Source organism: Leptonychotes weddellii, chromosome 11 (assembly GCF_054177405.1).
Source record: "Leptonychotes weddellii isolate Sample4059 chromosome 11, ASM5417740v2, whole genome shotgun sequence".
Classification (NCBI taxonomy): Eukaryota; Metazoa; Chordata; class Mammalia; order Carnivora; family Phocidae; genus Leptonychotes; species Leptonychotes weddellii.
In genome coordinates, this window is record NC_138379.1 from 89,420,940 (window position 1) to 89,434,011 (window position 13,072).

At 39.5% G+C, this 13,072-nt stretch overlaps 1 pseudogene; it reads right to left on the bottom strand.

The window, feature by feature from the left end:
* Positions 1-9,517: 9,517 nt before the first annotated feature.
* Positions 9,518-12,168, bottom strand: LOC115939081 (52 kDa repressor of the inhibitor of the protein kinase-like; annotated as a pseudogene).
* Between the last annotated feature and the right edge of the window lie 904 nt (positions 12,169-13,072).

Sequence of the window (13,072 nt, forward strand, 5' to 3'; positions counted from 1 at the left end):
AAAAAAAAAGAAGAAGAAGAAGATAACAGGAGGGGAAGAATGAAGGGGGGGAAATCAGAGGAGGAGACGAACCATGAGGGATGATGGACTCTGAAAAACAAACTGAAGGTTCTAGAGGGGAGGAGGGTGGGAGGATGGGTTAACCTGGTGATGGGTATTAAAGAGGGCACGTATTGAATGGAGCACTGGGTGTTATACACAACAATGAATCATGGAACACTACATCAATAACTAATGATGTAATGTATTGTGATTAACATAACAATAAAAAATTTTTTTTAAATGGGGGACTCAAATTCCTGAGAGTACAATAAGATTTTTCCAGGGGTAAATGGGTATGTATAGTTTTCAAGGAATCATTTCTCAAATCCTCAACCTCTATGTGTCCTTTTCCCTAAAATGTTTCTATCTAAGGTTAAAACTTATTCTTTATCAACACTCCGACTTTACAAAAGAAGAACCTACATTCGCCAATCCTCACCAACCGTGCATTACTCAGGATATAAAAACAAAGGAATACCATGAGGTTGTATAATTCCTGACGAGGTGACAGCAAAGCATAAAGATCATCTGTAAGAAATATTGATGGGGCAGTGCCTTATTTCATCCAGGTGACAGACTCATTTTAAGGCTCTATGTCTATCCGTGTATTGATTTATCTTAGAATTAGAATTTAGAAGTGAGAAGTTGTCACAGGGATACAAGGATTCCAGTTTATTTAACTGAAAAATGAATCCAGACTTTTTGCACAAAAAGTAAACCTCATTTGTCTATTTTGATTAACAATTTGAACTGCATTTACCTGATATATTGTATGGAAGACATATTATACAAAATTGAATGAACTAAATCTATCAATCTGATGTTCTGAAAAATATATTGAAAGTACATACATGATATGGAAAATGCCAGAAATTAATTCTTTACAAATATTATGGTTAAAAAGTTTTAGATGTCAAATTAAAATATCCAAAGGAATCCATGATTTTCCAAAATTCTTTAGAGAGTATTCAGGAGAAAAAAAACTTTGAAGATTTCTATTCCAAAGTATTCAAATCCTGTGACACCATCTGGAAAGTTTCAAATGCAAACCAGACTGACCCATCAGGAGTGTTATAAAGATTTCATACCGGGGTAAGAATTTAAACCAGGTGGCTGCTCTAAGTTTTAGAAAGGCTGAGAGCCTACACACCTTTATATACCTATGCAGGTATTTTTAGTCTCTAGTTGCATAAACATATGCTTTATCCCTTTATACCTCATAATAAAGCATTGTCGAATCAAGCCTAAGACCCATTTAAATCTGGATATTTGTACCAAAAGTCAAGATTTGTCTTGCTGTATTATCCCTGACTGCAAAAGTCATTCATTCAACAAATAAATAATGTGGCCCTACCATGAGCCACAAATTGTGCTAGGTGCTCAGGGTATCAGTGACCAAGGAGCAGTCTCTGTAATCAGGAACTTGCATTCTAATTACATGCATGATTATATTCCGATTATCTGGCCAAATGCAAAAAAATGTTAACATTCTTCCCTTTTCCTAATATATTTAATATATTTAATATATTTAAATAAAATACCATTTGCCTCAAAGAACAGAAGAATGTAAACTACACATACTGATGGATGTGAGACTAGAGTGGTCAATGGGTAAAGATAGATGGACCAGCAGGTGTCAAATAATTCATAAGGTCTTTGTGTCCAACCACTCCTGGAAAATGAGAGTTTGGGGTCATGATCAGAAAGCCAGTGGCCCATCCCTTCATGAGAAAGAGAAGCTGAAGATATTTCCACCATGCACAAAAAGGTACACCGAGACCAAGGTTTCTCAATCTCAGCAGTACTGACATTTTGGGCCAGGTAATTCTTTGTTGTAAGAGACTGCCTTCTGCATTATAGACTGTGGTGGTAAACAGCATTCTCAAGATGGTCTCTCCTCTTCCAAATAGTCAATCAAAAACTAATGGGGGCTGCTGTGAAGAAACTTTTTTAGATGTAATTGAAGTTCCAAATAGGTGATCTTCAGTTACGGAGATTATGCAGACAGGCCTGATCCAATCAGGTGAGCCCTTTAAAAGAAGAATTTTCTCTGGCTGGTGGCAGAAGAGGAAGTCAGAGATTCAAAGCATAAGGTTGGGGTTGGGGGGGAAGGAATTGGCGGGTGTTCAACATGCTGTTGTTGACTTAGAAGATGGAGGGGGACATGAGCAAACACAGGGGACATGAGGAGTTCCTTATAGGAGCTAAGAATGTCTGACAACCAGCAAGGAAATGGGGACCTCAGTCTTAAAACCATAAGGAACTGAATTCTGCCAACAACGTCAATGAGATTAAAAGTGGATTCTCCCCCAGAGTTTCCATATAAGAGCCCAACCTAACCAACACCCTGATTTCAGCCCCATGATACTCTAAGTAGAATACCTGGTCAAGCACCCTTCCCAGTCTCCCAGACTTCTGACCTAAAAAAGTGTGGGTTAATAAAGCAGTGTTGTAAGTAAGCAGTAAGTAAGCAGTAAGCTGCTATGTTACACAGATATAGGAAACTAATACATTTGCTTGGCAGCATCCCCAGCCTCTACTCACTAGATGCCAGTAGTACCCCTCCCCGCGGTACCATCAAAAATAGCTCTAGACACTGCCAACTGTCACAGGGATGGGGGTACAAAATCACCCCTTGTTGAAAACCACTACCCTAGACATACAACTTGTCTCTGTACAGTTAGGAAACATTGGTCCAAATGAAGAGATGGGCTTCTTGAGCCCCACCCATATTTTATGACAATTTCAATTACTGTTTTCTCTGAGCTGTTGAATTTGATCAAGATGGAATGAGACCATCAGGAATTCTCTAATAAGTCAATCTATAACAAATTCAAAAAACATCAGGTCCCAGGGATCAATCAAGAGCATTTGGAGGAGAATAAATAGTTCCAACAATAATTGTTGCCTTCCATGTTAAACAAAGATTCACGCAAAGAAAGAGGAAGTGATCTTGCTAGATTTTGATTACAGCTTTGGATTGTGTTTTCTACAACACAAAAATACACAGCAAGAGAGAAACACTTGGTTTAGGTCACAGATCTGTTTCTGGGCACACTCAGTGCTCTTGAAGATTCTGAGGGAACACAGTGATGGTAAGTGACTTACTGCACAATTCCTCCTGTTTCTCTCTTCCTTATGAAGCAAACATTACTGTATTTATTTTGAGAATCAAGAAAGAAAGCCAAATGGCCTCATGCTCTTCAACCTTTTATCTCTTATACTCTTTTTTTTCCCCTCCATTGTCTATACATTATTTTATGCTTGCAAAAGAAGACAAATGAAACAATGTTACAATATGGCTTTAAAATAGCCTGGGAGTTACCAACCACCAAGTATGATGGGCTAGGAGATACACACGAGACAACTAAGATTTCTCCCAGCACTCTATGCTACCTTTTCTCTAGGTCAGTTGCTATCAACTATGCCTTTTTTTTTTTTTTTTTTGGTAACAGAACATATGGGGAGAAAGGCTGGAGTGTTTCTGAGGAAGACAAAGGCAACAATGTAGTAGAAGGGACATGCTGAACAGACACATCTGATGGAATCAAATGAAACTTTGTGTTTTGGTTTGTTTCAATGTATCTCTAGAGACTCCCCAGAAATAGTTACTCTGCTGCTGAGTAGAAATTTGATAGGTATCATAATTTTTTGGATCACTTTTAGTTAAAAGACGTTCTTCTATCCTTTTAAATCAGAATACAAGGTCAATTCAATAATTAGAATATCTACTCTCAGACACTCATAAAAATTCAAAAACCAATTAATCACATATTTTATCTTTCCTCACAACTTTAGCTTATTTTAGACTGAAAGCCTAGAGGCATGAAAAGGAGTAATATTTGGCTTCTTCTGTATTTCTCTGACTTGTATATCTCTTCCTTTTTCCTCACCACCCATCCCTCGATTGCTAGATAGTTTCTTATCTCTCTGGTTTCAAAGCAGAAGCAAAAATAGTGAAGGGATAGAAAATTTTTACTTGGACTGTTCTGTCCCAAGATGACTATACACTCCTGGGGCTAAGAGATGTTCAGGTTGACACAGGATGGAGAACTTCCTCCTTGACCTGTTACACTCCCTCCTTCACTCAGCTGTCACTGGTGACCATTTCTTCATCCCTAGGAATCTGATATTTCTTTCAGCTTCTAGCTGCTTAATTTTAAGGGAAAACTGTGGGATTGAGTGTTCAACACCCACCTAAGAATTTCCCCACATAAGGAGCAAGAGAGCTGGGTACTTATATACTAATGGCATCTCGTTTGCTGCAAGCTATCATTTTCCAAACTTGGAAGAACTATCCCAGCAGCATATTGAGTCCACAAGAGTAGTTCTGCCTAGGACATTAAAGCTGATGTCATGGGAGAATGCTCACATTTTAAAAATTCTGTCTACGCAGTCTTAAACTCCTCATAGTTGGGGCAGCACCCTCAAAGTATACATATAATGTTCCTGATTCTGCCAGGACATATTAGCCAAGTCTTGCAGCTCTGTTGTTAAGGATCCCTTTTTTTCTTTTTTCCTGGAGCAGGGAAAATATGTTCTCAGGAGTTCAAGCTGAGTTTTGACCTTAGTTATTGTCCTAGAATCTCTGGAGCAAGTAAAGGAAAACCTTGAAGAAGGTGAGTATCATTTTATGAGGTGTCTCCCTCTGCATGATTTCTAGGCAAGGAGAATCTGCTCTCCTGTAAACAAAGGGAAAGGGAACCATTTTCAGAGAAAGGAATTCAGGAGAATCTGTTAATTCAAGGTTCTCAAGTACATCAGTCCCCAGTCTCCACATCTCGGGTCTCAGGTCCATGCTCCTCCCACACCAAGGCCCTGGATTTTAGCATAGGAGACTTGCCAGGGCTAAGAGTCAAGTCTCTGCAATCCCACTTCTTTCACACTCAGGTGCATCTGCCTTATGGATACAGGAAATATGGGTTCTTTAAATGCTGAATTAAAGGTCTTCTGGGCCTCATGTGGAGAATAATTTGATGGTTAGCTTAAACCAAGGTGGTCTTTTCCCTTCAGTGCCACTGTGACAATTAACATCAATTCCAGAGTCATCATTATCACTGCCACCATAGCTAAAAAATGCTGGAGATATTCTGTAAGCCTGTTTCCCATTCCAATTCACCACAGATGAAAATATTCATAACTGTGATGCTCGGCATGCCAGGGCTTATCCTCACCTCTCTTATCACCACCAATAATAGAGCCCTTTTTTGTGATCTCGCTGGCAAGATTCCTATCATAAGGGTATTCTTCCTTGGACCTCTTCTAGTGCCACCTGTCTTAGTCTGGGCTCCTCCAAAAGTAGACACCGAGGAAGGCCGTGAATGCCAGTAATTTATTTAGGAGTTGCCGAGAACCCCGGAAAGGTAATGAGGGAAGAGGAGACAGTCAGAAAAGAGCCCGTTACCACTAGAGTTTCATCCCACAAGGAAATTTGGGAAATACTGTCAGATGCATGCCTCAGAATCATCCTAGCTTAGAAACAAGAGAATCATGGTGTTTGTAAGTATACAAATACACCCTAACTTCACATTTCAAGTCAATCTTAAGACTGCTCCAGAGGAGTTAATTCTCTGACACATCTAGCCTACTTCACCCCAGGCAGAGTGGCATGCTCCTGTTCTAGAAAAATCCTTAGGAAAGAGTCATTAGTAACTAGAAGTCAGCGGGAGCACACTGAAAGGGAAGAGTCTAAGGAACATACATGAAGTACTGAGGACATCTGCTGCAAGCTCCCCCATATGGCCCACATTCACTCAGTGGGAGACACTCAGGTACCTTTGCCCAGAATGAGATCAAGGAATGCAGATTCATGCAATTTGAGCAACCCTCCCCTGGATCTGCCACCAACACAACTGTCAGACTTTTGTCCTTGAGATTTCTTGCCTAAGAATGTGACCCATGTACACAGAGGTCCCCTCCCCACCAACAACGGCAGCAACACATACATCTAACTGTCCACAGAGTTTTTCCATATAGAAGTCAATCCTCATTTGGCCAAGGCAGAGGAGGGAAGGGGTATGGAGGGCTAGTGACATAAAAGCAATCTTTGCCTGACTCCAATACTGAATGGATAGAGAAACGCCATGCAGAAGAGGAGAGATGGCCACTGCACACTCATGTCTGATGGGCTAGTGAGAAAGGGAAGAATGGATTATTTTTTGTCTCTAATGCCATTTGACTATTGGAAACACAGGTATATTTTCTTTCAAGTAAGTTTATGATCATTATTAACATCAAGAAACCAAAAATGAAAAAAGGACAGATAATCCAACAGGCAGTCTTATATTATTTTTTGTATCACAGAATACATTTTTGCATGATTATGTTGATGTACAAAAATCTTTCAAGTGTTTCTTAAATTCCACATATGAGTGAAATCATATGGTATTTGTCTTTCTCTGATTGACTTATTTCGCTTAGAATAATACCCTCTAGCTCATCCACATCATTGCAAATGGCAAGATTTCATTTTTTATGGCTGAATAATATTCCATTGTATATAGATACCATACCTTCTTTATCCATTCATAAGTCAATGGGCACTTGGGCTGTTTCTACAGTTTGGCTATTGTAGATAATGCTGCTATAAACATCAGGGTGCATGTGTCTCTTTGATTTAGTATTTTTTGTATTCTTTGGGTAAATACCTAGTAGGGCAATTACTGAATCATAGGGTATTTCTATTTTTAACTTTATGAGGAACTTCCATATTGTTTTCCACAGTGGCTGCACCAGTTTGCATTCCCACCAATAGTGCAAGAGGGTTTCCCTTTCTCCACATCCTCACCAATACCTATTATTTCTTGTATTATTGATTTTAGCCATTCTGACAGGTGTGAGGTGGTATCTCATTGTAGTTTTGATTTGCACTTTCCTAATGATGAGTGATGTTAAACATCTTTTCATGTATTGTTGGCCATCTGGAAGACTTCCTTGGAAAAATAACTGTTCGTATCTTCTGCCCATTTTTAATTGCATTAATTGGTTTAGGTGTTGAGTTTTATAAGTTCTTTATATACTTTGGATACTAACCCTTTATCGGATATGTCATTTGTCTTCTCCATTCCATAGACTGCCTTTTAGTTTTGCTTATCATTTCCTTTGCTGTGCTGAAGCTTTTTATTTTGATGAAATCCAGATAGTTTATTTCTGCTTTTGTTTCCCTTGCCTCAGGAGACATATCTAGAAAGAAGTTGCTATGGTCGATGTCAAAGACGTCACTGCCTGTGTGCTCTAGGAATTTAATGGTTTCAGGTCTGACATTTAGGTCTTTAATCCATTTTGAGTTTATTTTTGTGTATGGTGAAGAAAGTGGTCCAGTTTCATTCTTCTGCATGTTGCTGTCCAGTTTTCCCAACACCATTTGTTGAAGAGACTGTATTTTTCCCATTGGATATTCTTTTCTGCATTGTCAAAGATTAACTGACCATATAGTTGTGGGTTCATTTCTGGGTTTTCTATTCTGTTCCATTGATCTGTGTGTCTATTTTTGTGCCAGTAGCATACTGTTTTGATCACTACAGCTTTGTAATATAACTTGAAGTCTGGAATTGTGATGCCTCCAGCTTTTTCTTTTTCAAAATTGCTTTGGCTATTTGGGGCTTTTTGTGGTTCCATACAAATTTCAGGATTGTTTACATAGCTCTGTGAACAATGCTGTTGGTATTTTGATAGGGATTGCATTAAATGTGTCAATTGCTTTGGGTAGTATAGACATTTAAACAATATTTGTTCTTCCAATCCATGAGCATGGAATATCTTTCTTTCTTTCTTTTTCTTTTTTTTTTTTGTCCTCTTCAATTTCTTTCATCCATGTTTTATAGTTTTCAGAGTACAGGCTCTCACCTTTTTGGTTAGGTTTATTCCTAGGTATCTTGTTGATTTTGGTGCAATTGTAAATGGGATTGATTCCTTAATTTCTCTTTCTGCTTCTTCATTTTTGATGTATAGAAATGTAGCAGATTTCTGTACATTGCTTTTATATCCTGCAACTTTACTGAATTTGTTTAACAAAACAAATGAGCAAAGTGGAGAGAGAGAGAGAGAGGCAAACCAAGAAACAGACTCTTAACCATAGAGAACACACTGATGGTCACTAGAGGAGAGGTGGGTGGGAGATGGGTGAAATAGGTGATGGGGATTAAGGAGTGCACTTGTCCTGATGAGCACTGGGCCTTGTATGGAAGCACTAAATCAGTATATTGTACACCTGAAATTAATATTACATTGTACGTTAACTAACTCAAATTTAAATAAAAAAATTTTTTTAAACCTTTTAAGGGTAATACTTTAAAAAAAAAACTCACAGTTTACTTAGGTTGAAATAAACTATACAAAACTTATTTTCATCACCAAAAATAATAGTAATATTTTCTGTATTATTCCTAGACAAACTACAAAATGCTTATTTTTGTAGGTTTTTCAGGTTTCACTTATAAACCAAGATGAGGCAATAGATACAGACATAGGAAAGACAGAAGAAAACAGGCAAATCAGTTGTCAGTATCCATGGCCTCTGATCCTGTCTTGACCATGCAACAGAAGTGTTCAACTTACACCTGCTGCAAAGCTTATGAAGATATAACCTCAACAAAAGAATGTTAACAGCAGCAACTAGATGTGGACCAACAACAAAAGCAGGCTGTTCCATTCAAACTTTAACTGTAACTTGTTTAAGTTCATCTGATAAAAACAAAAACCTACTCTGAGATTCTTGTTTGGGGAGCTCATGTGTTTCTCTGTCTGGTAATTCCCTTAAACTGTCTATTACAGATATTTAACAACATACTTAAATATTAAATATTTATATAAATATTAAATACTATTCAGAGGTCAGTAGTGAACCTTGTTATAATATTTTATAAAATGTATTCCTTCTTCCCACACCTCCTCGAAATTCATTTCTTCAAAGAATTGATAACCCAATACCCAGCAATTGGATCTACAGTGATAATAAACCTTATGCCTAGGGGCGCCTGGGTGGCTCAGTCAGTTGGGCATCTGCCTTCAGTTCAGGTCATGGTCTCAGGGTCTTGGGATCGAGCCCATGTCAGGCTCTCTGCCCAGCAGGGAGTCTACTTCTCCCTCTGCCTCTGCCCCCTGTTCATGTTCTTACTCTCTCTCTGTCTCTCTCAAATAGATAAAATCTTAAAAAAATAAAAATAAATGTTATATCTAAAATGACAACTAACACAATTCCAAAGTGCCATTAGCAGAGATCTTGCAGAAGTGTGATGTGGCACTGTTAATGCTATCTTCTGGAAAAAGTTAGGTCTTCCAAGTGGGAAAGTTCAAACAGGGGCCATTAAAGGCAGATTATCAATGGCCAGTGTCCTCAATGAGAGGCCTAAGGTCAAGATATTCTGTTATTAAAGGGCCTACATACACTTACAGCTTTTTTCTGGAAGCTGTTTTGAAATTTCTTTCATATTTTTTCAAATATCAAATAGAAGAGAAAGCTTATGTTTAAAGTCTCTTAGGTAGTCTCAATGGTTTCAGAATTATCTGTGGGAAGCTCTGACTTAGCTGTACTGAGTTTGATATATGTGTCCACCATTATTAAATTCAGGTCATGTTTTACGTCAAAACTTATGTTAAGCAAAGCCAAGTTACCTCACCTTTGGCCTGTCAAAGTGTTCATCAGGTACACTTTGAGACACTTTGACTTATTTTCATAGCATTCATTCTCAACCCTCATCACAGAAATGCATAGGACCTTCAGCAATGCACAAACATTAGGGAAAAAAATTGATGTCTGGCAGATGGAGGGTTTCATAAATGGTGGATGGAAACTGTATCTTCCCCTCTGTGTTCCCACCTGATTCTTTAACAGAAGACTGAGCTGAGAGTGTGCTGGGACTGGGTAAGTCACTTCTGTATGCATCAGCATGGTGCTCCTCTAGTGTATTAAATGGGATCTGTCCCATGACTGAGGGCACCAGGGATAAGCATTTAAGAGCTTTCAGGTACTGTTCTGAGACTCTATCTTTCAGTTCCTGAACAGTGTGCCCCACTGTTGGAACACTTAGAGTTTCCTTAGGAACTCTCAGACATTAGCTGAGATTCCAGGTTGCCTTGCTGGGCTCTACAGACATTCTCAGGGAGTTTCATCTGAATACCAAGCTTGGGTGCCAAATTTGTGGCTTCCGCAAACCAAAATTTATGATAAACTTCAATATGTTCCATCAATTCATTTAGTGAACAAAGCATTGCAGTCAAATGACTGGCTGCAAAGAGGATATCAGAGGTTTGCCCTTGGAGATTTTTCCCAAAAGCTCTTGTAAAAGACAGAACACGTTTGAGAACAACAATGGTAACAATGAAATCAAAGTGTGTTACTGCACTACAGAGCACAAATACTTGGACAGCCACAGCTATTCCATCTAGTATTTGTGTCACTATACTATCTAAACATAAAGCAAGTGCTTGTAGGAGGTCACGAAAATTTCAAAAGCATCATTCCTGACTGTCTGCTGAGGATGGCCAATTTCCTTCTGTTCATTGCCCCTTTCTTCACTGTTCTCAAAGAGGACAGAAATTACATTGCCATGCTCTAAAAGCAGGTGTGATGATTGATTGGAAACAACAACAACAACAACAACGAATTTTGTCAATTGTTTCTAATGCAATGCAACAGATATCCCGTAACAGACCTTGCTTTTGCCAACCACATATTTAAGGCACAGGAAGAGCAGAGTATGTAGACAGCTTGGGAGTATTTCTCTAAAAATCTACAGGCAACAACTTCAATTTTGGAAGAAAATCCACCAGGCACAAGGTAAGCCTGGCTATGACAATATCCATGTTTAATCCCCACTTCTCAGTTATCATAGCGTGAAATGGCAAAGCTGAAATTTCTGCACCAGCTTCATAAGGTAGGAAGCCCACAGATTCCTCCCCCAGGTTATGGATTTGTCGACAAGCCTCGCCAACACAGGCAGGTGCTCTTCCTCTGCGATACCCACTACACGGTCAGCGATCTTGGAAATCAAGGGAGGGTCTCTCCCGTCCCTGAGGGTTTCTTCCCGAATGTAGCTCTTCCCTGCTGGGGTCGCAGAGAGCTTCCTCAGCACCTCTTCACCTGAATCCATCTGGCACCCCAGCAGGGCTGCAAAACTGTCAGGAGCAGACAACTTCTGGAATTTCATCAGCCACATGGCCATCCAGAGGTAGGTAAGTTTTGGTTTCCCAGAAGAATCAAAATTCCAAATAAAGATTTTGAGTATTCTTTGTTTTCCTTTTCTTCAAGGGTTAAAGGTAATGTCTTCATCCTATTCTTGGCCCCTTTCTTCTGCACTAGGGTTCTGAGCATTGCTATTATTTCTTTGTTTCTGTTCCTGTTTAGAAGTTTCATAAGTTGTTTGTTTTTGTTTTTGTTTTTGTTTTTTCTGTTTCAGTGTCCTGATTTCATCTTCACCCAATTCTTTTAGTCATTTTCTTTTTTTTTTTTTTTTTAAAGATTTTATTTATTTATTCATGAGAGACAGAGAGAGAGAGAGGCAGAGGGAGAAGCAGGCTCCCAAGGAGCAGGGAACCCGATGCAGGACTCGATCCCAGGACCCCGGGATCATGACCTGAGCCGAAGGCAGACACCCAACCGTCTGAGCCACCCAGGTGCCCTCTTTTAGTCATTTTCTGTGTCTACTCTGAGTTGTTCAGGTGTCTGGTAAGAGCCGATACCTCTGATATTGCATTATCTTAAAGAACAGTCCTATGGGAGCCTGGGTGACTCAGTCAGTTAAGTGACCTGACTTGATTTCAGCTCAGGTCATGTGAATCTTGGGTTGTGATACTGAGCCCCTCGTCTAGCTCTCCCCTCAGCAAGGAGTCTGCTTGAGATTCTCTCTCTCCCTCTGCCCCTCCCCCACCCTCTCTCTAAAACTAATAAATATTAGATTGAAGAACTGTCCTATAAGGACTAGTTCTAAAGATCACAGAGGTCTCTAAGTGTTTGGTATATCATCTATAATGTTTATTTACTTGATCAGTCATTTTATCATCTAAGTTTGCTCTCGCTACAATTATCCACCCACTTCTGGCATCTGGCAGGGTTCTGCAGGAACCTGAGGAAGGGCAGGTCTGAATGCTCTTCCACACACAGTTGGGGGTGGCACAAAAGTTGAGCATCTTCGTTGCCCTTGGCCAGCCCAGCCGTCTCCTCCCCACGTCCTCCGAGCAGCCCGCTTGCCTGTCCTCGGCTCAGCAGGTACCTCACATGTAGTGCTTTTATTCTCAGGAATTTGATTAGACAATCCAAAGAAACTGACTTTTTTCCTTCTTTAATGAGAGGGAAAAAAGCAAACTCTTGGGATTATGATAGTATCAGATCTCACAAGCACCTCTTGCTCTTAGACTGAGCTTTCCAGCAAGGACACTGAAACGTAATACATAGTAATCCATTATTTAAATCAAGTATTATGTCAACAGGAGCTCATTTGTGTCTCACAACATTAACACAATTCAAAATTATCTCCACATCTGTCATTCTTTGCTAACAATAGCAAGTTGCCTCTTAGTTCTGCACCACCATCTAGGAATTAATTCACTAGAAACAGAACCCAAGGAGAATTTAAGAAGGCTAATGTCCTTCCCAGACCCATATTAAGTTGCTACTTCAATAGTGACAAGCCAGGAACCCTCTTTAGCTGCACTGTACATGAGAGAGAGAGAAGCAGTCTGTGGAATTTACTAACCCAAAGACCTGGGCATACCTCTGTTATAACATTTATCACAGTCCTGAAGTTATTTACCTACAAACACAACTCCGTCATTAGACAGCAAGGCCCTGGAAGGCAGGCATCATGTTTGATTTCTCTTTCTACTATCTAGAATAGATGCATCATAAATAAAAGCCTCATACATACTCACTTCCATTAAGAGCTTTTAGCCTCCTTCCAAAGTTGTGCCCGCAGAGAACTAAGTAGATGGATTTGAGTTTTGCTTTCTCCCTGTCCTCTGGTTCATCTTTCTGCGGAGGTGATGATGAGCAGAGCTCCCAAAGGCAAGGTGTGTGCAGGGTGATATCTGAAAG